This window comes from Xiphophorus hellerii, chromosome 18 (assembly GCF_003331165.1).
Source record: "Xiphophorus hellerii strain 12219 chromosome 18, Xiphophorus_hellerii-4.1, whole genome shotgun sequence".
NCBI lineage: Eukaryota > Metazoa > Chordata > Actinopteri > Cyprinodontiformes > Poeciliidae > Xiphophorus > Xiphophorus hellerii.
The window spans coordinates 30606677-30628511 of NC_045689.1; the positions used below are offsets into that span (position 1 = coordinate 30606677).

The 21835-nt window shown below is 39.4% G+C and overlaps 1 protein-coding gene and 1 long non-coding RNA gene across 3 annotated transcripts in view; one reads left to right on the plus strand and one right to left on the minus strand.

Annotated features, from left to right (window-relative positions):
- Positions 1-21835, plus strand: part of robo1 (roundabout, axon guidance receptor, homolog 1 (Drosophila)) — a 362874-nt gene that overhangs the window by 100746 nt on the left and 240293 nt on the right. The window lies entirely within an intron of this gene.
- LOC116737473 (uncharacterized) lies at positions 16756-21796 on the minus strand. Its single transcript, XR_004342822.1, has 2 exons — positions 21714-21796; positions 16756-17135 (listed from the first exon to the last, which is right to left on the minus strand). It is a non-coding gene; the product is annotated as an uncharacterized LOC116737473 (long non-coding RNA).

A 21835-nucleotide genomic window follows, 5' to 3' on the forward strand; every position in this document is an offset into this window, starting at 1 on the left:
GAGATGAGATTCTGTCTTGTGGTATACCAGTCGTAAACCACTAATAGTTTACTACATGTAGGTACAAATGGTTCTGTGATTCATCTGCTCACCAGATTTTTGTTACTTGAGTTTCATTTGGGTCTCTTTGAAGACAGACAGGGGTTGAAACCTGTGTGGCGATTACACCTTCAGAAAAGATAGAAGCTACAAGCACTAGTAAAGATTAACTCAGGTGCCCCCTACCTAAAGCTGGGGACATTTTATATAACAGAAGACATCATCAAGCGTGGATCTTGATGTGTTTGTCTTGCCTTGGTGTTATTGTCTTATGTAACATCCAATTCAGAATGAGGGGATTGAAGTCAACCCAATTGAAAACAGCAACAGAACCAAGCTTGTGAGTTGGTGTGAAGTAGAGGAAGGTGCAGCATTCAATAAAATCAACAATCCATGTTCCACTATGCCTACTTTATTTACGTAAACTCTAGACTAAATATAGTACAACTTCTCTTTTGACTTGTCCCTTCAGGGGGAAATCATCTGTCTCATTTTAGTCCTACCCTCACGCCAACTTCATGTCCTCTCTCACCACATCTATAACTCTGATTTTTGGTCTTCCTTCATAGGGCTCCAACCTCAGCATCCTTTTACTCATATATCATCATTGTCTCCAGAACATTTCCAACCATCTTAGTTTGGTCTCAATGACTCTGTCTCCAAAACATCTAACATGAGTTGTCCCTCTGATTAAATCATTCTTGATCGTATCTTTTCTTGAGAACCTCAATGTCTTGAACTCTGCATCCTCCAGTTCAACTTCCAGTTTTTCCCTCATTGTAGCACCACTTGTTCCACTTGTGCCGCTCTCATTTACCCACATGTATTTTGCATTGTCACAACTAATCTTCATTTCCACTTCAACTAATCTCTTTTCCAGTATATACCTCTTGTCCTCACTACAGATCACAACATCATGTGCAAACACAGTAGCCCATGGGGGGGAAAAAACTGTCTTCCCTCATCTGTGCCACCAAAGCAAACAAGAAGTGGCTTAGAGCTGATCCCTGATGTATTCCCACCTCCAACTTGAACTCCTCTGTCAGTCCGACAGCACACCTCACTGCTGTCTTACAGTTGTCCAGCAACACTCTACCATACCTAACATGCTTCTTACTACGTATATTACTAGAGTAAATGTTTCACAAAGCACAAACTATGCTGTATTGAATATCAATACATATAAAGTATGATGGTTTGGCTAGTCCTTGTATTGCACTTTTTAAACCAATCTGCAGTGGCTGTAGTGTCACAAAGAATGCTAAAAATGTTCAGAAATAGAACAATTATTGAATAAATCTGAAATTGTCAGAAGTGTAGAATTGCACAGTTCAGCTTTGAGGGTTTGAACTAAAGGTGATCAGATTAGCACACAAGCTTTCGCATCGTTAACTTCTGAAGATTAGCCAACCATTGTATTCTGATCCTGATTCCAAAATATTCAACAGGATAGTGCTTTGGGAGACAGACTTTAGTGTCGTGAGAAGCAATCTTAGGTCTCATGCCATAAGAGCAACCAATAATCACAATGTCGCAGGAAAAGGAAGACTGGAGTGTTTGACTTTGAAGGCCATGGTAGGTCAAAGAGATTTGTTTTTGTGGCCTTATCGGGGAAACGTGGTCAAAGCATTGTCATCTGCAGAAATAGAGAAATCAGGCCTGCAGCTTGTGATAATAAATACCTTAATAAATTGGTGTGACTAGAGTGTGATGTCGTGAGTGTGAGAAGAAGGAAAAAGGCAAAGAAAAGGAAATGGTGACAGAAACACGGGGCAAGGAAACTTTGGACGTTTCTCATACTTTAAAGGCAATTAAGATATTGTACATTTCAGAAAATCCCAGCACACTCAAAAGTGTTATTCCTTGCATTACTGCTTGCCCCTAATGTAGTGTGAGTGTGAAAAAGAGGCACAGGCAAAACAAAGAGAGCAGTATGTGTGCGTGGGTGGGTTTTGTGTGGGTGAGTGAATCTGAAGCTTTATTACCAGCCTATATTGCAGCCCAAATTACAAATCCTGGAGCATTTATTCCTGCCTCTAGACGTTAGTTCAACCCCGCGTTTGAGGCAAATCATCCTGTAATGATATTGCTTATTGCAAATAAGGGAAGTGATGGAAGGTAATGAATGAGGCGGAGGTACAATCCGATAAGGCGGCGTCTAACTAAGTGGGTCTCTCCTTCTCAACCTTCGGCTGGTCGACCCCCCGTCTCCCACTGCTTAGACCATTATTCATGCCGTAACAAGGCGATTCATTTAGGCTGTCGGAGAGCAAAATTAGATTCCCGCTTGAGCGACCATTGAGCAAAACATAAAGATGTTTTTTTGAGTGCCAAACATACACCATTTACATAATTTTAACTCAGGGTTGGGTCTGCAATAATAAGTTATGATAAAACTGTCATTAGGGGAAAGAATGCACAGGAAACAGGAGATGCGCCGCTCAAGATTAATATGGGAGCTCACTGTGGTGCTTAAAATGTCAGGGGACACAGAATAATGAGACTGGCTTTGTGATGCTGACATACCTATATGACCATATACTTAGCTGTGTGTGGGTGTGCTTGCATAATTCAGTGTCAGTACATCTGTGAGTCTCTGTTTACTAATCTGAAGGTCAAAATCTGTGGATTTCAATGTGCATCAACCATGTTTCCCTGTAAGGCAATGCTTATGGTTTTTAGCAAGAGTGGAAACAAATGAAATGAGGGAAATATGAAGAGAATTCATCCTCAAACTTCATTATATTTTGCAAGTAATTTTGCTGATAAGAGTGTCATCACAAAGTCACTGAACAATATGGCAGATACTGTCAGGAGGGTTACTTTTATCTTATTGAATGGATTAAGAAGCAGCTTGTCCTTTGTTGAAACATGGGAAAATAGAAACAGCAAATAATATTTCATTTTAACATTTTATTTTAGAATTTTGCATAGGTTTTATGCTAAGGCACAAATATGCTTTTTACAACTTTTCCTTTTTCTGCAGTGTAATTATTGGGATTTCAGATCTCAATAATTACATCCTGAGTTCATCCTTGAAATAATAATAAAAAAAAACATATTAGCACAAGGCAGGCAAATGTTACTCTTGAAATGCTTCCATCCAACTATCGTGGATTTTGAGGGAACATCAGAAATATTGCAAGAAAGAAAATGAGAATTTGGCATGTTTCTGGTTTGGACTGAATCAACCAGGCAACATAGTGTGATTTTTGTCAGATGTTGACGATACATATTGTTGTAATAAAGATGTACAGGTTGCAAGCTAGCATGGACCACACATCTGAGAAAAATGGAGAGAGCCCTCCCACTCCCATGCTGGAGTGGACGTCGGACTTTCAGAGTTTGCAATTTCAAAGCAAATGTGTTTCCATCTCCCTTTTAATGCATTAACTCTTCTTTTGTAAAACCCAGAATCCACCTCAAACAAGTGTAAAAACCGTTGTGTGAAACTGAGGAAGTTATTTCAAATTTTCCCATTAGCCTTTTCCAATGAAATACTTTGAAATGTACATAGAAAAGCATTGATGAACACCTAGGTAATGTCCAACCACAACAAATGTTGTTTTACCAAAATCTTTAGCTGAAATCTGAGTTTTACCTGTGAGGGTTTTATTGTATTACAGTAATGCAGCTGTCAAAACATTATTCGGCCACCTAAACTCTATATCCTCTCTTACTGCTCTAACTTCAACATTTTGTCACTTTAAGCTAATCCTGTGCATGTGGTTGATGAAAGGAAATGTGAGGTAATGACATACAATCAGACAGAGCAGTAGTCAAAATTTCTCATTCATTTGGCTCAAACACTGAGAAAAAAGAGATACAAATGAATTTGATTAGCATGGCAAAATATACTAGTTAATTGTTTGAAGGGAGAGCCATTGAGGATTTAACAGCTCCAGATTTACAGAGGTGATGGAAAAAGTTAAAACCGCTTTGAAACTAAGCACTTGCTTACCTGATGAGCTGTGTGCTCACAGCCAGTTGCTGTCAGTTTGGTTGTTTCCTCCTTCTCCAAGGCAGCGAAGACAGTATTGTGTTGTGTTCCCATGATAGAGCCTTGGGTTATTCCTCCCATTAAACTCAAGATTCCATTTGCTGATAAACCTAGGGCAAAAAGTGTGTCCTTCTGAGAGTTTGTGATGGGACCTCTGTCACTTGTTTGCTTCAACGTTTCCTGCCTGGGTGATCTTTAGAGCAAATAAGATAACCCCCTCATTTTTCTATATTTTCTTTTAAAAGGTATTTCTTTTAGAAAGAAAGAACATCTTTCATTACTCTGAGAGATTTTCAGACGGTTTCTTTACAGAGATGATGTCACCATCCATTTCTTCCTGTTTTAGTAGCCCTGACTCAAGTGTTGTTGTTTTTTTTTTTTACAAAACTGCATTTTAAAATGATCTGTCAGCTTACAGTAGCAACGGAATGGTGGAATGTCATTTATTTAGGCGTCATACCTTGAAGATATTAGTTTTTCTGTCTATAAATATGATGATATAGGCACTTTTTTACTGTGCGTGAATGTCTATATGTAGGTGCAAAATTCTGCCTTCCTTCTCTGGATTGACTGTTCTGAGGTCAGAACAACTTCTTTTATTCAGAGTAAAATGACATTGAATGCAACATTTTATTACTCCCATCTTGTATATGTGGGGAATTGTTAAAGCTCTGTCAAGGGACGAGCATTATATTATATAAGCTTTTTTTCTTTTACCTGAATATCACAATGCCAGTTTTCCCTACTGAATACTATTTTATCATATGTAGAAACTAAGCAGAAGAAAATAACATTTACAATGAAGAACTTTTTTTTTATAACCGATTTTCAAATGCAATTCACATCTACCACTTAAGACCTGAAGTACACTGACTCAAACTGGTCAGCTTTAAGAACGATTTTAGTTTAAAAGCAGAACAGGAATCAGGTCAAATGAATCAACAAAATCTGCCTATCAGCAACAAATAAGTTAGGGGACATAGAATAGGCATCAGTCGTGACAAACTGCATTTTCTTTCCTTTTCCTCAAAGGAAAAAATCTTTACTGGCGTTTCAGCAATCAAACCTTATAAATGCTGACCACTAAAATTGCTGAGTTTTAGTTTCTACTGGTATTTTTACGATTTATCTTCATCGATATGCTCCGTTTCCTGGAGGTGCTGTCTCACTAATCGTTTGCTCCCTCCACAGGTTCTCTATCAGATTCATATTGGGACTCTGGCTGGGCCAGTCCAAAATGTTAATGTTACTACAGGCTACTACCAAGTTATTTTAAATTTATATTTACCTGGAGTATAAATATGATTGAACTAATGATCAGAAATGCTAAGTTGTTTATACCTGCACTTTTCACATCTTTTATTAAATGTGGCAGCTGTGTTTGAAATTGAACTGAGGAATTACTATAGGAGTGTTTTTGTTGTATTTCCAGTTGGAAACTCAGAAAGTCCAAATTTTGAGCACAAATAGAGCACACCAGAAGTGTTGGCAGATTGGCAAAAAAAAAAAAAAATGTTGCCACAAAAAAAACCTTTTGTTGTACTTCGATGGTCTAGTTCTGTGCATTGCCCATGGGATCCGACTCTGGTCAAAATATAATAAAGGACAACAGCCAAAAGCATTGTGAATTGAGGATTGCAACGTATGTTGCTTGTCACACACATATAGATAGTGAAAGACATATCTGACATATATATACTCTATATCTGGGGCTTTTATGTGGGTTTTTACGTTGTGTTTGTGCTGGACACTCAGTCAGATCTGGCAACCCCCTGCACCAGCTACTCTCAGTGGGAGCTTCTGCGGGTCAGTATGTCATTAGGAAAGTCAATATACTGTTCTTGTAATGTGTCATACAAAATGGCTCTTGGTTCTGCTTGTTGTTGTGGCACAGTTGTTAACATGAGGCTAATTCTAACATGTTTTGATTTGCTAGTTATTTTTGCTCGTAAAATTTCTTTAGTGGAATTTCAAATAGCTGTATGCTGACAGAAAAAGTTGTTCTGCTGACTTTGAAACTTAATGCTTTGGCTTGAATGATCAATATATTCCCTATTACAAAGCTTTAGCTTCTTTTATGGGCAGTGTGTCTGTGGCTAACTCAGCACAGCAGTGCTAGCAGGTCACTTAACACATACATACAGTGAGCAGCTGGATGAAATGGGCTCAGAATAATAATGCATTTTCACTTTTTGTTACCAAGACATCTAACAGTAGTAGTGCGGTTACTGTTGCTCAACACCAGTAACTATGGATTAGAAAATATTGAAATAACATTGAGAACTTTGGGATCAGACAGCTTAAACAAGCATTTAGCGCTTTCCCTTGTCAGGTTATAAATATTTTACATCTGTACATATATACATCTGTGTTGGTAATGCTGTGTATTTTACCAACACCATAAAAGTTGCAGATGTGCTTCCATAGATTTTCCATCACTGCTTCACTCTTCCTCGCTGTTCAACCTGGTGGCTCCGGTGTGGGATTGACTCTCTTGCATCTGAACCCAATCAAATACAGTCTCCAGCCGTGTCAGACTGATCTTTCTCCTGACACGAGGCTTTATTGGAAAAGTCACAGCCTTTTATGGAGAGGGTGTCAATTTCAAGACAAAGTCAAGATGGCAGTTGAGCAGAATCCATATTTAATAGTGGCAAACGGAGCAAACACAATCGAGGAAAATCAATACTGCTTTCGCGTTTGATCATACATCACCTTTCTCTGTACTGCTGCTTACCTCTCTGTCCTTTTGTCTCCCTGACAAAAGGCTGTCGATCTCTGACAATGAATTATAAACAAATACATAAAACTTCCTCTTCTCTCTGCTGTTTGTGGACAAAGACTTACCTAAAGCTGTGTACACATAGAGTAAATAACTTCAAAAGTGTGCCATTAAATCTGCCAGCCTAAGTACAATAGGAGAAAAGTCTGCTTCCACCATAATGTTGAGCACTGTCTTCCTCTGTAATTACAACAAAGCAAACGACTGTGAAAGAAGGTGGAACATAGATTGCATTGCAAAAGTATTCATACCCCTGTTTTGCATTTTGTCAGGTGAAATCCAAAAACTTCTGTGGATTTTGTTAGGATTTTATGTGGTAAGTGAACACAATCATTGTAAAGCGAAACCATAAGTTTATGGTTTTCAACAGTTTTTACAGTTAATTTCCGATTCGTTCATTCTGTGGTATGCCTTTGCATTTAACCCAGAACAATACCTCATGTTTTGTTGCAGCTACAAATCTTTTTAGATGTGTCAGGTTTGCACCTTGAGACGGACATTTCTGCCCATTCCTCTTTCAAAAAGAGTCAAATCTCCATCAGTTTGAATGGAGACTATTTGTGGACATCCATTTTTAAGCCTTGCTATTGATTCACAATCACATTTAGGTCTGAAGTTTGACCAGGTCATGTGAACATTATAAATAGACCAAAACCATTTTATTGTGGTTCAAGCTGCCTCTGAGGGTCATTGTCCTGTAGGACAGACAGATTGAGTTTTTTGCTGCCTTTGATAGATTTTTATTGCCTACTCAACTCCAACTGAGATCAACAAAGTAACAATACATGGAGCATCATTAAGCACCAAAAAACTGTTATTGTTTTACACATTTAATATCCTCTCATCTGGATGTGAGTGAAATCCCCTAGAGGTCTGCCACAATATCTTAATAGTTAGTTGTAAAAAAATGTTTTTTAAAAGTTTTGTTTTTCTTTTACTTCACAATTATAGACTTCTTCTATAGTCATCTATCACACAAAATCCTTGACATTTAAGTTGTAAATATAATGAGTTACAATATTGTTATACTGTTGAATTGTTTTGAGTGAAAATAGTCGCCTGCTAAAGCTGGGATGACTCTGTGTTTGTCAAGCAGCTTGTTCAGCAGATGGGCCTTTGGGGCCGACGGCCATGACACAGAGCGAAGGTGAAGGATGGCTGGGGAAGGACGTAGGGAGGGCACCCACATGATGACCTGTCGACTCCTGTCACCCATCTTTTTCTGCCTTTCTTGTCCTATTCACATGCTCTGCTGCAAAGACCCACAGGTCTTATGCATCATTTAGTAATTAAGGAGTCCTTGTAATGGATCTTCTGTAGATCAAAGCCTTTGTTTGGAGATCACACACTGGTGTGAGCAGTCGTCATGAGTCAGACTTTGGACAAAGAAATTTTGTTACAGATTGTGTTTTTGATGCCTTTGACATCGGGGGGCAAAGGCAATTTGCAACGTCATGAAGATGTATTTATTTCCCTTTAACATTTTTACTTAAAACATCAAACATTAGTGTAGTTGACTGGAATTTTATTTAAGAGATAAACATAAATCTGTACCTACTTGTGAACTGGGTTTGTATTTTTTGTTGCTTTGGTTAGCAAGATCATGGTCTTGAGCTGGTAGAAAAAGGTAGAGAGGCTTATCTGGTTTGGAGAAGAGGTTCTGCCCCAAGTGGAGGAGTTTAAGTATCTTGGAGTCTTGCTCATGAATGAGGAAAAAAATGGAGTAGAAGATCGATGGGCACATTGGTGCTGCATCTGCAGTGAAGCGGGCGCTGTACCGGTCTGGTAGAGAGAGCTGAGTCAAAAGGCAAAGCTCATGATTTACCAGTCAAGTTACATTCCTACCCTTATCTATGATCATGAACTTTGGCTAATGATGAAAAGAATGAGATTGTGGATACAAGCGACCATAATGAATTTCCTCTGCAGGGTGTCTGGGTTCTCTCTTGGAGACAGGGTGAGAAGCTTGGTCATCTTGGATGGACGTTGAGAAGAGCCAATTGATGTTGGTTGGGTATCTGGTTAGAATCCCTCTTGAACGCCTCCCTGGTGAGGTGTTCTGGGAACGTTCCACTGGGAGGAGAACCAGTGGAAGACCCAGGACACACTGGAGGGACTATGTTTCTCGACTGGCCTGGGAACGCTTTGGGGTTCCCCCAGAGGAGCTGGCACAAGTGGCTAGGTAGAGGGAAGTCTGGGTCACACTTATTAAAAAAGAGTTTGGGGTATGACTGCTTATCAAGACCATGTATCTGGGCATTGTGTGCACAGTATCATGGTTATTGTTAACACTAAAGATCTAGAGGGGATAAATCTGTCATTATTCCCAAACAAGCAAACACTGTATGATAACAATCTATTTGCTGCTATTCTTCATAGACTGGTCGGTAGGGGCAACATGCAGTTAGACTGCTTTCTGGGACTCAGAAGAAACCCCATTTCAGCACCAGCAGGGAGGTGATTGACATTCAGGGCTTCGTTGTAATGTAAAAAAAAAAACGCGCCTCTGATCGCTGTTCACTCATGCAGTAGAGCATGCTGGAAAATACCAAGCCCGCCAGGAGCTCCAGGTCCCCTATCAACGGGCAATGTGTCCCTCCACCAACCCCGGTGCTCAATCTGGTGTATGAGTTCCCCCGATCTCCTCCCCCTTCTCTTCCACTGCCTTGGCACACACACTCTGGTAAGCACTGAAATTCAATCAGATGCTTAATTACATCTTAACATGGGTTTCTACCAGCTGGCTTTATTCCCCTGTTTCTGATTAAAGGGATTAGAAAAATGAAATTTAACAGTGGATTTGCATATTTTTCTAAGAGGAAGAACCGACACATCTCTGTGCCTGTCAGACCAGCGCTTCCAAGTCGTGGAGGGTAAATAAAGAGGGGAAACGGATATAACTTCCTGCCTCTCCAGGTTGAGGCAATTATTAGAGATAGGAGTTCAGATTTCCATCTTACACCAGGTGTTTGAATGCAGTGATCACACCACAGACAAATAGAAGAGGAAACTAGGAATCACGGAGCACATTTCATGTTCGCTGGAGACTAAACACTTTCTGCGGCTCGTCGTGTTCGCCTGATGAATGGTGAACAGCAGAACCGGGTGGCTTTGGGCTCCTTCCTAATGGGGCCAAGTAGACCCACTATCCAAGCTGCGCAAAGAAAATGGACCCATTAATCACAGAGACGCCACCATCATCTCCATATGATTATTCTCCTCATGTGTTGGCTGACTCCACGCTGCACAGGAATTATTTGCGACATCCTGCGCTATCTTCCTGCTCCCTCACCCGTTTCTTTCCTCTTCCTCCTCCTCCTCCTCCTCAAAATAACTTGCGGCCTCACTTTTCAACTTAATCTCCTGTCCGTTGTCACATTAAATATCCCCTCAGAGAAGATGGCGTTTTACTTCCACTGTTTATTATTTCACTATTAAGAAAGAGTTCTGCTGAACACTTAAACTGCACAGAAATGAATAAGAGAGGCGTATTGCTTTGTCAATTTAAAAGGGAAAAAAGTAGAAAACGAGAGTGTAAAGTAGATCACGGAATGCGGCGGGGGAATGAGGAGTTAAAGGAGTATTTAATCCATCATATCATGTAGTTTAAATATGCATGTATTTACTTTGACCAGTTAGAGAAAGGAATCCTTTGCCGCATCTTTGCTTTCACTTTGGGAAGAAAATGAATCAAACATTAACATTTTGCTTTTGATGAAGGCCACGTTTAATTAGTCCCAATGAAACGGCGTGAGGAGGCTCCAAAGTGGAGAATTAACACTTGGATGGGAGTTTTCTGTCTCCCCGTTAGGTTCACAACGCAACGCTCTACTGCCCCCTTTTGGAACAGCAAAGAATTTCAATCAAGCCATGGATATTTAAACAATACAGGTGGATCTCAATAAGTTAGAATATCTTTGAAAATTATTTAAATTAGTAAGTAATTCAGTTGAGAGGAAAATCAATATGGTAGATTTATTGCAGAAAGTGATTTATTTTAATGATTCCAATTTCATTGGACCTTACTGAACATGGACTTTTGTGTAATGGTGAGGGAACAAATTACTAAGTTCTCCTTTGTTGCGTCGATATGTAGTGTATATTATTTAGAAAATCTTTTCAAAAGATAATGGATAAAGGATGGAGGAAATACATACTAGTTCAGCCCACACTTGTTCTGTTTCTTTGGGTTGATGTTTGATCGTTTAAAAGTTTTCTTCTGTCTTCTTTTGGAAAATGAGCAAAATAAATGAGATAAAGTGAAGTGAAATAAAGTTTCTAGACACGTGGAAAACAGGCTTGCTGTTCAAAATAATTCTAATAAATCTGCTCCTCCATTATCTCTACAGATAAAGGATGAATTCTGCCTGTTTCATATTGCTGGTTGGGAATATGGATTGGGTCACAGTGCCCCCGTGTGGCCATGAAAGGTAGCATTCCGTTTCATGTGTGATTAGTGGAACAACAGGCATTAGAACTTCTTGGACAAATATGTTCAGGTTTATGTCGGTTTTATGTGCAAAACAGAACCTTGGTTTACTTTTGTAGATGTTGAACAGATAATTTTAGAAAAAAATTGGGAATTTATTTTTTATTTTATTTATTCATTTTGTAGTTTCTTGGTTCCAGTCATTTGATGTACACATTTGTGCAACAAACTGTAATTCAAAGAGAATACAGACTTATTCCAGTAATATTATGGACATTCTCCAACATATAGAAACATTTCAAGAGCTTAAGTTCACACATAAATATTTCATAATTTTATTTGAAAGTCATAGATCTGAAGACTAATCCAAACTTTTTTTTTTAATGAATGCTGCCCAGTGCATTGAGAAAAGTTGGTGGAAGAAGCAAATAATAAACATACATACAAACTTTAAAGATTTTAGGGCCCTACTGAAACTCTTCTCACTGGTATTATTTTCCTGGATTCTTCAGTAGCATTTGTGACATTAACCCTAAGTAGAATAATTAGAAACAAAAAACGGATTTCTTATTGTTTTTGTTACATACAGGTAATTGGATCATTTCTCAGATACCAGCCTAGTTATTTAATAGAGCCGCATCTTCCCTTCGACTCTGAAAACGATCCTATCCTTAAATGATGTATTGCACCTCTTGGTGATGAAAGTGATCTCGTAGCAGAAGAGTGTCTGATTTACAGGTCTAATCTGAGCGGATCTCATTAGAAAGTCACTTGAACACATTAACCCCGCTTTTCTCAGGCGGAACTGTTATTACAGAGGAGATACTGAGACCCCTCAACCTGGTACTTAATAAGTCCAGCAGCTCCTCCTGCTGGTTTGTTCGTCACACTGCAGAGGCTGACCTCCGCAGCACCCTCTGAACATCTGCAGCTGTTTTCAGGCCTGTATGAGTGTGTGTTTAATTCTCTAACACCTTTTATGTGACAGCAGATGTTTCACCTGGTTCTCATCAGCCGGTCCATGCTGCACACACACGGCAACAGAAGGCTCTGTAGGGACGCATTCAACTGGAGGCGAGGGTAATTAAAAGAAAAATGCAGCTCAATGTTTACAACACTTCCATAATCCAGAACAGGGTACATTAACACAGAGCTGGGTTCAGGTTCAGGTTCACTGACCCGGCTCATGGCGATAGCAGCACCAACGTGTTAAAGTTCAAATTTTGTTGTGTGGGAGGAGCAACTTTAAATTGCTTCACACTCCGTAAAATATTCTCCTATTTTGTGCAGCCGTTTGTCTGACAATCAGGTTGTTGACGATTATCCTGCTTTAGCTCAGAAGGATAACAGCAACCAACCAGACTGCTGTGATGTTCAGGTTCTGGTGCTGCAACTTTTCCTAACTTCCACCTTTATACACAATTTAATTTAATAAAAAAATGGATATTTTGTCAAGATAACACTGAACTTTTTTTTTAATGAGAAGCTACAAGAGGAATTCTGTGAAAAATCTCTAGTAGCTAATTTTTCCTTAAAAGCTACATGTCGGGCTTTTTCCTAAAATCTTAGATATGGTGTGTGACATAGATAATGTCATGTAGTTATTTGTTTTATTATTATGTTGTACTTGATAAAAATCTGTCCTGAACCGAACTTTCAAGACAAACGAACCAGAGTTGGATTAAAGCGAACCAAACAGGGCTGGTGAGTGAATCCATAAAAGCCACACTGCTGGTCAGGTCTTTGTATCTCAAATACGTTTCTTGCAGAAATGCTGCATCACCCGCTACTACAGCTGAAAAGAAAGACTAGTTTTATAACGAGCCCAGCCTTACATCATGTCTGTCTGCAGTACAACCTATTCCATTGCCATTATTCCCGTCTCCCATCAGAGGGAAGAGGGAAAAAAAAAAAAATCATCCCTCATTGTTCAATCAGGAGCAGAGAAGTTATTCAGTGAAGCTAAAGTCATATAAGTTCAGACTGCATTCACTCCCACTGGGCTGCTAAATCATGAATCTATTTAAGGCACTCTATTGTAGTCAAACTCTTTTTCAGACATCCAACGTTGAACTTCTTAAAATTGAAAGGCTTAAGAATCTTTCTAAATCTGTCAAAACTTGTTTTCCTTTGTGTTTTCTAATATGTACCAATAAACATAACTCTCTGTCTCTCATGATATGATGGCCCTAAACACAGATAAAGTGAACTGAGCTGATTTTTTTCTTTCTAAAAAGTGCTTTTTAACTTCTTGGTTGAGGTGTGCTATACTGCATGTTATGGTATCGATTCAATTCCAAGTAAATAAAGGACCCCTATCGCTGATATCAATACAATTAAACATCATCAAACAAATTAACTTTATGAGTTTTGTGGATTTTCCTTTGAATTTTATTTTTTCTCCCCTCCAGGGGGTCTTTTTGTGGGCTCTAGTGTCCCTTATATGATAGTAGGCTGACAGGAAACGGGGAAGGAGAGGGGGGAAGACATGAGGCAAATATCGTCGGGTCCGGGAGTCGAACCCGCGACGGCCGCGTCGAGGACTCAAGGCCTCCAAATACGGGTCGCGCTAACTGCTACGCCACCACGGCACGCCCCCTTTGAATTATTTTATTAAAAAGTTTGTAGGTGTCCACAAAATACTTGAATAACATATTAACATAAGAAACAGAAACAATAGAAGAACCAAACCAGATGGTGTGCATTGTTTCCTAAATGGAAGAATGACAGCAATTGTCATGTAAGAGTAAATCAAAGCAAAATCTTGATAAAGTTGAGAAACGTCAATACAAAAATTAAATACAGTAACAATTCACAAGGGAAACAGAAACTAAAGCATTGATCTGATACTGATAGCGATGTAGCAGTGGCACTGCTCAGAAACTTTTCATGTGAGCGGCCAAACCAGGCTCTTAAGAATTATTACTGGTCGCAGTTTAAAAAAAAACAAAAACACACCCTCTGACTCCTCTTCCAAAACATTCAAAATAAATCCATTTATAAAATTTAAAAGTAAATTAGAAAGTAAAAGAAGAAAGTAATAAAAATTGCCTTTAAAAAATTCTCTCTCAATATTCTAGCATTTAATAAATAGAACAATATTTGGTAATCTTAACTAAAATGGGAAATCGTTTACTGATTTCATATCAAACAGACTGGAAGTATGTTTGATACTTCCAGTCTTTATATTAATACATTTAATATAAAGTAAATGCATATTAATACATTTTAGTTAAGTTTTTATATTATAAATGGATTTATTTTGGGGGTTTATATCCATGTCTTGATTAAAGTTGCCTTTTTATGAGCTGAATATAATTGTCTATGGGGGGCCAGCAGGATGGCCAACATGGCCCCGTCTCTGGGTCACCACTGAAACTTGGAAACTATTATCGACAGTTTGGATCCATCCGCCCACCTTTTAGCAATTGCACGAGCCATACTCAAATTAACAACTATATCTCATTTACAATCTATTTAGCTGAAAAAGAAAATAGTGGATGGATTGGATATTTACAGAGAAAATGTGAGGCACGCATTGCAGGAACGATGCAGGTCCTAAGGCTGAGTATTGAAGGGTAGTTAAGGCCCAGATGGCCTTAGCAGCTGTAAATCACAGGGCCGCCGCTGCTATCAGGAGCTAGCTGGAAGCTCTGCAAGGTGAGAGCATTGACAATAGCCATTAGAGAGAATGAAACCCAGAGAGCGGGGCTGAGGGGCAAATGGCAGCCATCCAGCTGATCCTCATATAGAGCAGATGCAGTAAAAGTGGAGCTGTTTCTTAATCACCTGTAGTAATACTAATATAGCTTTCTGTTTAGACTGAAAGTTTGCAGCTGCTATGTTTTTTGGGTTTTTTTGTACCAATTCTTTGCAGTTTATCGCATTTATTATTCTCTACTCGCAATACCCTTCAGCTGTGTCCCCTCTGTGTGTTCTCATTGATTGGAAAGAGCTGTTGGAGGAGGAGGATTAAGTGCGTGTGTGGGGGTGTGTGTGGGTGTGTGTGTGGGCGTGTGGGGGTGCGCGTGGGTGTGTGTGTGTGTGTGTTGGGGAAGAGAAGGCTGGAAGTGTGGGTGGGACAACGGTGCTTATTGAGTGCTCCATAACCCAGCCTGGCCATGAATCCTGGGTGTGGCTGCGTTCATCATCCTCCGTACTCTGCGAACATAACTCAGTCAGAAACAGGAGGAAGAGAGGAGGAACTGCTCCTCACACCTGGGCAGAACAGCCCAATTCCTCACTGTGTTTCCACACCAGGGTGTCACTGCCGTCGGCTTTGCTTTGGGCGGACAGCCCCCGGGTGTTGGAACGGTTTCTGAGGCGGTCATGAAATATGGCGTCCTAAGAACCCCGGTGAGCAGGTTGAAGCCAAGCTGTCATCACAGTGTCACCAGACATCCAGAGTCCTGATGGCAGATTTATGCTCCGTCTGCTTTCCACCAAAGCACTATCATTAAAATTCCCCCCCAATCACATGGACAAGGGAGAGAGGTTTGTGAGTTATATTATAGTTTTAATAAACACAGACATCCTTCCTGAAATTCAGCTGCCGGACCCAAAACAAAAGCTCACATTACTTCAGTGTTGGAGTCTCAGCATTGGCCGACTTTTTGACTTAGAATTGATTTTGAAGTACCAGTACCTTTGACCAGTCGTTAATGGTTTTACTCACACTAACTTGTCAGACCAGCCTTTATCTTGTTTTCAGTGTGTGGGAGCGCTCCCCCAGCCCGTTGCTACACTTCATGTTCCATTCATGCATGTTTCACAAATGTGGGGTTTGCCTCCTTTAGATTAGTCTTTAGAGCTTGTGGCAAAACAAATAGCATAAATGTATGTAAGAAATAAATTAACAAAATAATGGACATTATGTAATTATATACAAACAAAATTATTCCAATGACAAACAATCTTGAATTCAGTTCCATGACAGGTTTCTATTTTATTTTCTGTGAACTTTTTTCCATACATTTTTAAGAAGGGTATAATAAATTTTTCATAGTTTTATTTACATTACTTTAAATGTAAATAAATGATTATTTACACAAACTGTTCAAGCCTTTTACCATTTGAATTATATTTTGAGAGCTAAGTCTCATTTCCTATCAGATACTAACTTCTTCTAAATTCTAAATTTACTAAGGTGTACAGCTTAACTGTATCTTTATGGTTTAGTTTTTATCTTATATTTTTAATTTAATATTATTTTTGTCCTAATTTAACCTCTGGTTGTATTGTCTATAGTTATAGGGCACCTAAAAGTTTGTTGCTTGTTTCTCTATCGGTGACTGTATGATGTTTTATCCTCTAAAGCACTTTGAATTGCCTTGCTGCTGAAATAATCTTGAACTTTAAACTTGAACTTTATCTTCTATAATATACTTTGTTTTTGCTATCCATTGCAGACATTAAGAAGCTACAATAAAAATAAAATAGAAAGTACAGCACACATACTGTATATAGTTGTGCAATAAATTCAAATAATGCGCAGAAACAAAGATGCACTTTAGACCATTTCTTACTGGCTTTATGTAAAACTGCGTAGAAAGCAAACCTAACACTAAAGCCATCAGATGACTCATTTAGTTTCTGCTCCAAATGTGAAGCAATGGCTGGTTTGTCTCAAAAGTTCATCGCTGAAGTTGCGGCGCTGTTGTTGCTGAGTGTTTGAGGGGCTCAGAGTTGGACAGACCCTCTCCCTCCCCTTCCCTGAGTGTCTTGCTGTGCTCCAAGCTGTGTACTGGTGTCCAGTTTCCTCGCCTGTTTCTCTCTGCTGGATGTCTTTGTACCATCCATCAACCATGCTGTCACTTCCCACAGGCTGAGCGAAGACTGGCCAGAATGGGAGCAGTCCAAGCACCGCAGCGACCAACAAAATAGATCTGGTGATTCAGTTGTCAGAAAATACATTTTTGCAGTGACAGAGAAATTTGCATGAAAACATTAAAAATACAGTCAGAAATACTTTTTTTGATATTTCCCAAAAAAAAAAAAAAAGATACATGTTTAATTCATTTTTCTTTTGTGGAAAAAAATTATCTAATGTCTTAATATTCCTTATGAGATTATTTAAATTAATTAAACCTCATTTACAATACTGTCCAGTGATGAAGTTCATATCTTTTAAGAAAATGATACATCATTAAGAGTGAAAGATGAGGCCACCTGTGGACAGTTTGAAAGTTCTGCCGACTGACATGTAATTTGCACTCCATTGTCTGAACGTCTTTTCAGCCGGCATTAGCAGTGACATCTAAGAAGGTAGTAAGAGAGTTGCACTGGCATCCTGAGGGGCTGAAGTGGCGTGTCCTTTGTGTGCTGGTAATTATTCCAGAGGCCTAATCACTAGAGAGCTCTTTTAATCAGACTTCCATCAGTGGCCAACGTAACACTGTTAATTACATCTCTGGCTGCGGGGTCGCTGAGAACTACTTCATCAGGTTTACATAACTGACAAATAGGGCATCATTCTGTAAGTTATTTTCCACATTATTAAATAATGGCAAGGGTGACTGGACCTTTTCCAAGACTGAGAAAGGCAAGCGTATACAGAGACTCTCAAGAGTACACGCCTTTTTAATAAAAATGAAACCATGACATGATGAACGGTTTCCACCTTTAATAGGACATTTTGTGCCAATAAAATGTTGTTGCATAAGTGTGATTGAATGGAAATGACTTTTTTGTAAAGTGCCTTGAGACATTTGTTGTGAATTGGCGCTTTAGAAATAAAATGAATTGAATTGCCCATATAAAAACTTTGACAATACTTTTTTTCAGATTTTAGCATTTAGTCATGAGATTTTGCAGTGTACTATTCTATGCTTTCCCGACGTATCAATCATGAAGTTCATATCTTTTAATCAGACAAGTTAACTGTCTGATTAACTCGTAACTGAGTTCAGCCATTATATTAGTGTCCAGACTTCTATATCAAATACATTAGGCCATATCTTGCAGAAAAGGCACACAGCATCCAAAGGACCTCATTGTCCAAAGGTATTAGTCAGGAGAAGGGTACAAATAAACCCTGCTTCACATTAATATAATGGATTTTTTTAAAAAGTCAATAATAGAAGTAAATATGGGACAGTAAGAAGATTGCAAAACTGGAGGTTACGCCACAAAGCAGCACTGGTCATATTACCATCAGTGAACTGTGGTGATGGTGCAACATCACCATCTGTGGTAACCGTTCGTTAGCTGGAACAATGTTTCTGAAGTTTAGTGTGGAGTTTAGATGTGGGATGCTGGGAGAACTAAATACTGAAATCGAGTCAAAAGACACTTCCAGAAAATATTTGCTTGAATGTGTACACCAATGATGTTGGAACTTTTAAAGTTTTTTTCATATTTTCTCCCAGCATTAGTTTTATTTTCTGTTCGACATTAAAGAAAATATGTTTCATATACGGATGTGGAAAAAAAGGATAGATCCTTTACAAAATCTTCCCATTTTCAGGAAGGTGTGTAAACTTTTAGGAGCCACTATTAATCAGTATAGCTCACAATGTAGCTTACAGAAATGGCTAGGTTGTAAAATGAATGTTCTCCATTTGATCTCACTGATCTAGTTTGTGGAGGTTTGTGGTTGATACCACAGCTAAATGGAAAAACCGCTGACTCAGCGTGAATACTTCGTTAATGATAGCGTTCCACTCTTTTTGATGGCTTTTCACTTAACAACAATGAAGGTCACATGAAAGAGACATTGGGGTGTGCAGCGAGGGGGAGGTGCTGCTGACGCCTTCAGTTTCCCACGTTAACCTGCACTCACCTGCCGCCTGACAGCCGGGGCAGCTGGAGGAAACGAGCTGTGTAACTCTAAACCCAAACCTGCTGAGCTTGTCTTTTACAAAAATAGTCTTTGTGGGGTGTGTGAGCTTTTGTGTACCTACGAGGAGTGCGGCTTTAGTCTCTGCATGAAGTCAATCTGAGTCGTAGTAATAGAGTTTAATACTTTAACTGCAGAAATCTCACAGCAGGATGGCTAATCAGGCAGTTTGTGTTACAAATCTTGTACATTGTTACTCTTGATGGAGAAATTGTAATTTTTTAGATAAAAAATTAAGCATTCCTTTAAATTTAACTGCATCCAAATCAACTGAACATTTTGGTAACACTTTGAATTATTTGGTAAATTACACTTTAATGCAAAGTTGGCACTTTTAATGGACTTTTAATGCAACTTTTAAAGCAACTTTGCATTAAAAGTGTTATTATTTACCAAATGACACTTAATGACAATAGTCATAAACACTCATAAAGACTCCTTCATGTTCTTGGCAGGTGTTATATCATGTTTATGATAGTGTTATGTCACCCCTTCAAATAAAGTGGTACCAACTTTTTCATTCGAAATGTTTTTGATGCGAGTGACACACTTTGACCCACTTGGTGGTTATATTTAGAGATTCTAAGCTTTGTGACGTGGTGTATTACTCTGCTACATCTAGTCGTCGGAGCGTGTTAACACTAAAGTCATGAAGAGACGGACATGGTCAGCAACTCTGCAAAGGGAACACAGATAAATCGACCCCGATTTCCTTCATTTTGGATCATTAGCCGATGCTTGTGTGAGAAATCAATCTAATCCACTGATCATATTTGCCTCCACAAAGGTCTGAAAATCATCCACTGTTCCCTTTTGCTTTGCTGTTAGAGAGTGCTGACTGACAGGTTAACAGTAATCACCCTACTGTTGCCAACACTGCGATTTTGTAAACATTTTTAGCAACTTTCAAGCCAACAATATCATATGGACCAAACTCAGAATCGGTAGGTCAGGTTTTTTAAAGATTGATGATCAATGATTGATGATCATTGATGATCCAGAAAGCTGCAATTACTGAACCCCTAAACATCTCCCAGCATGGTTACACCAGCAGTCTGAAGTGTTGATGCAAGGAAATATGAATACATGAATATGTTCTTTACTCCAAATTCTGACCCTGTCATTAAAAAGTTTCAGTGAGCCTGGTTGAATTGCTGCCTCAGCTTCCTTCATAACTGAGTAGCTGTTGTTGTGGCTTCTGCTGTGGCAGGCAGATCGTCTGTTCTGAGGTTTAAAGTGAGAATTTAAGGTTAACCTCATTGGTTGTTCAAGCTTCTGTTGCCTTTCTATCAAACGAGTATAACCATTGTCCTCTGATACAAAGTATTTTCATCCACACATCTTCCATTTTCTTTATTTGACCAGTCCATTTAAAACTGCAGCAGGTAACTTTTATAAAAAATTTTAAAAAATAGGATTTTTACATATTTCTTAAATCTCACCCTCCTTTGCCTTCTCCTAGTTCTCCCTTACTAACTACAGAAATACTCCACTTGGTCATAAACAACCAATCAGAGCCAGAAGGAAGGTCCTAAAGCTGTAAATCCAGTTTGTGTATGTGCTGCTCTCACCCATCCCCTTGCTCTCTGCTACACTATAGCGTCTTCCCAACAGTAGAATGCTCAGGCTAGTTAGCATGGCCACAGATTACAGCAGATAATCTGTAATGGTAAATTTCTCCACCATTAGCACATTAAGCAGCACATACATAATAGTGATTGACAGCGCGAAGACACTCCTCCTGCCTCCAGTTGGCTAGTTTTGAACTGGACGGTTAATTTTTGCAGTTCACTATAGTAGTTCAGGGAAGAGGTGGAGGAGCCTGATTTTTTTCACAGATTATCTCTCATATCATACTGTCACAACGCGGCGGCAGTTTTAATGAATATGCAAAAAAACTGATTTTTAAAAAAAAATAAAAGTTACATGCTGTAGCTCCTAGCAGATCAGCAGTTTCAGAAAACCTCATAAATCCTCTTCCTTCACCCTTCTGAATCTAGGTTTAAACTTCAGAAAGCTATATCACAGCCATGTCAATGTCTGACTCGCTTATCATGCAATTATACCAATGTACCTAATAAAGTGGCCAGTGAGTATATGTTCAAAAGTGCAAGAGCCCTTGCATTTGAGGAACTGCCGTCCACATGACACCCTGTTCTCTCACTCAGCCTCTCTCCTCAGATTCCCCCTCCCTCCTTGGTCTCTCTCTTTCTCTCCCTCAGTCTGTTGACAAACTCAAGGCTGCTCTGTCATGAACCATCGCTTTGATTTATGCCGTCTTTTCACATCAACACTGCCTCGTGTCATCTGAGCCATGCGGTAGGTAGAGGAAGAGAGGAAGAGGGAGGTGACAGACATACACACAAGCTCATGAACACTTTCCCTCACTCAGTAACTGCCAAGGCGCTGGTGGCAAGAGTGACCAAAGCAACTTCTGCTTTGCATCCGGGAGGATCACTTCTATCTACTGTGCTGTGCTGTGCTGTATCTGTTGCATGGAGGTTACTTTTCAGCGCGGTCTGAGTCTCCATCGAATCGACTGAACTCTGGGAGACACCAAGGATGAACAAGAGTGCAAGGGGGGGAAAAAAATCAATTCTTCAGAGTCTCAGAAATTCAAGCTTACTTTTTCTTGGTCCAAAGCTGTAATGTTTGCTCTCTTTCACATGGAGGAGGCGAGTTCGCCTTGAGTCTGACCCGCACTCGGCCGGCAGAGACCTGACCCAGAGCAGGCGCTCCAGGCGGGAG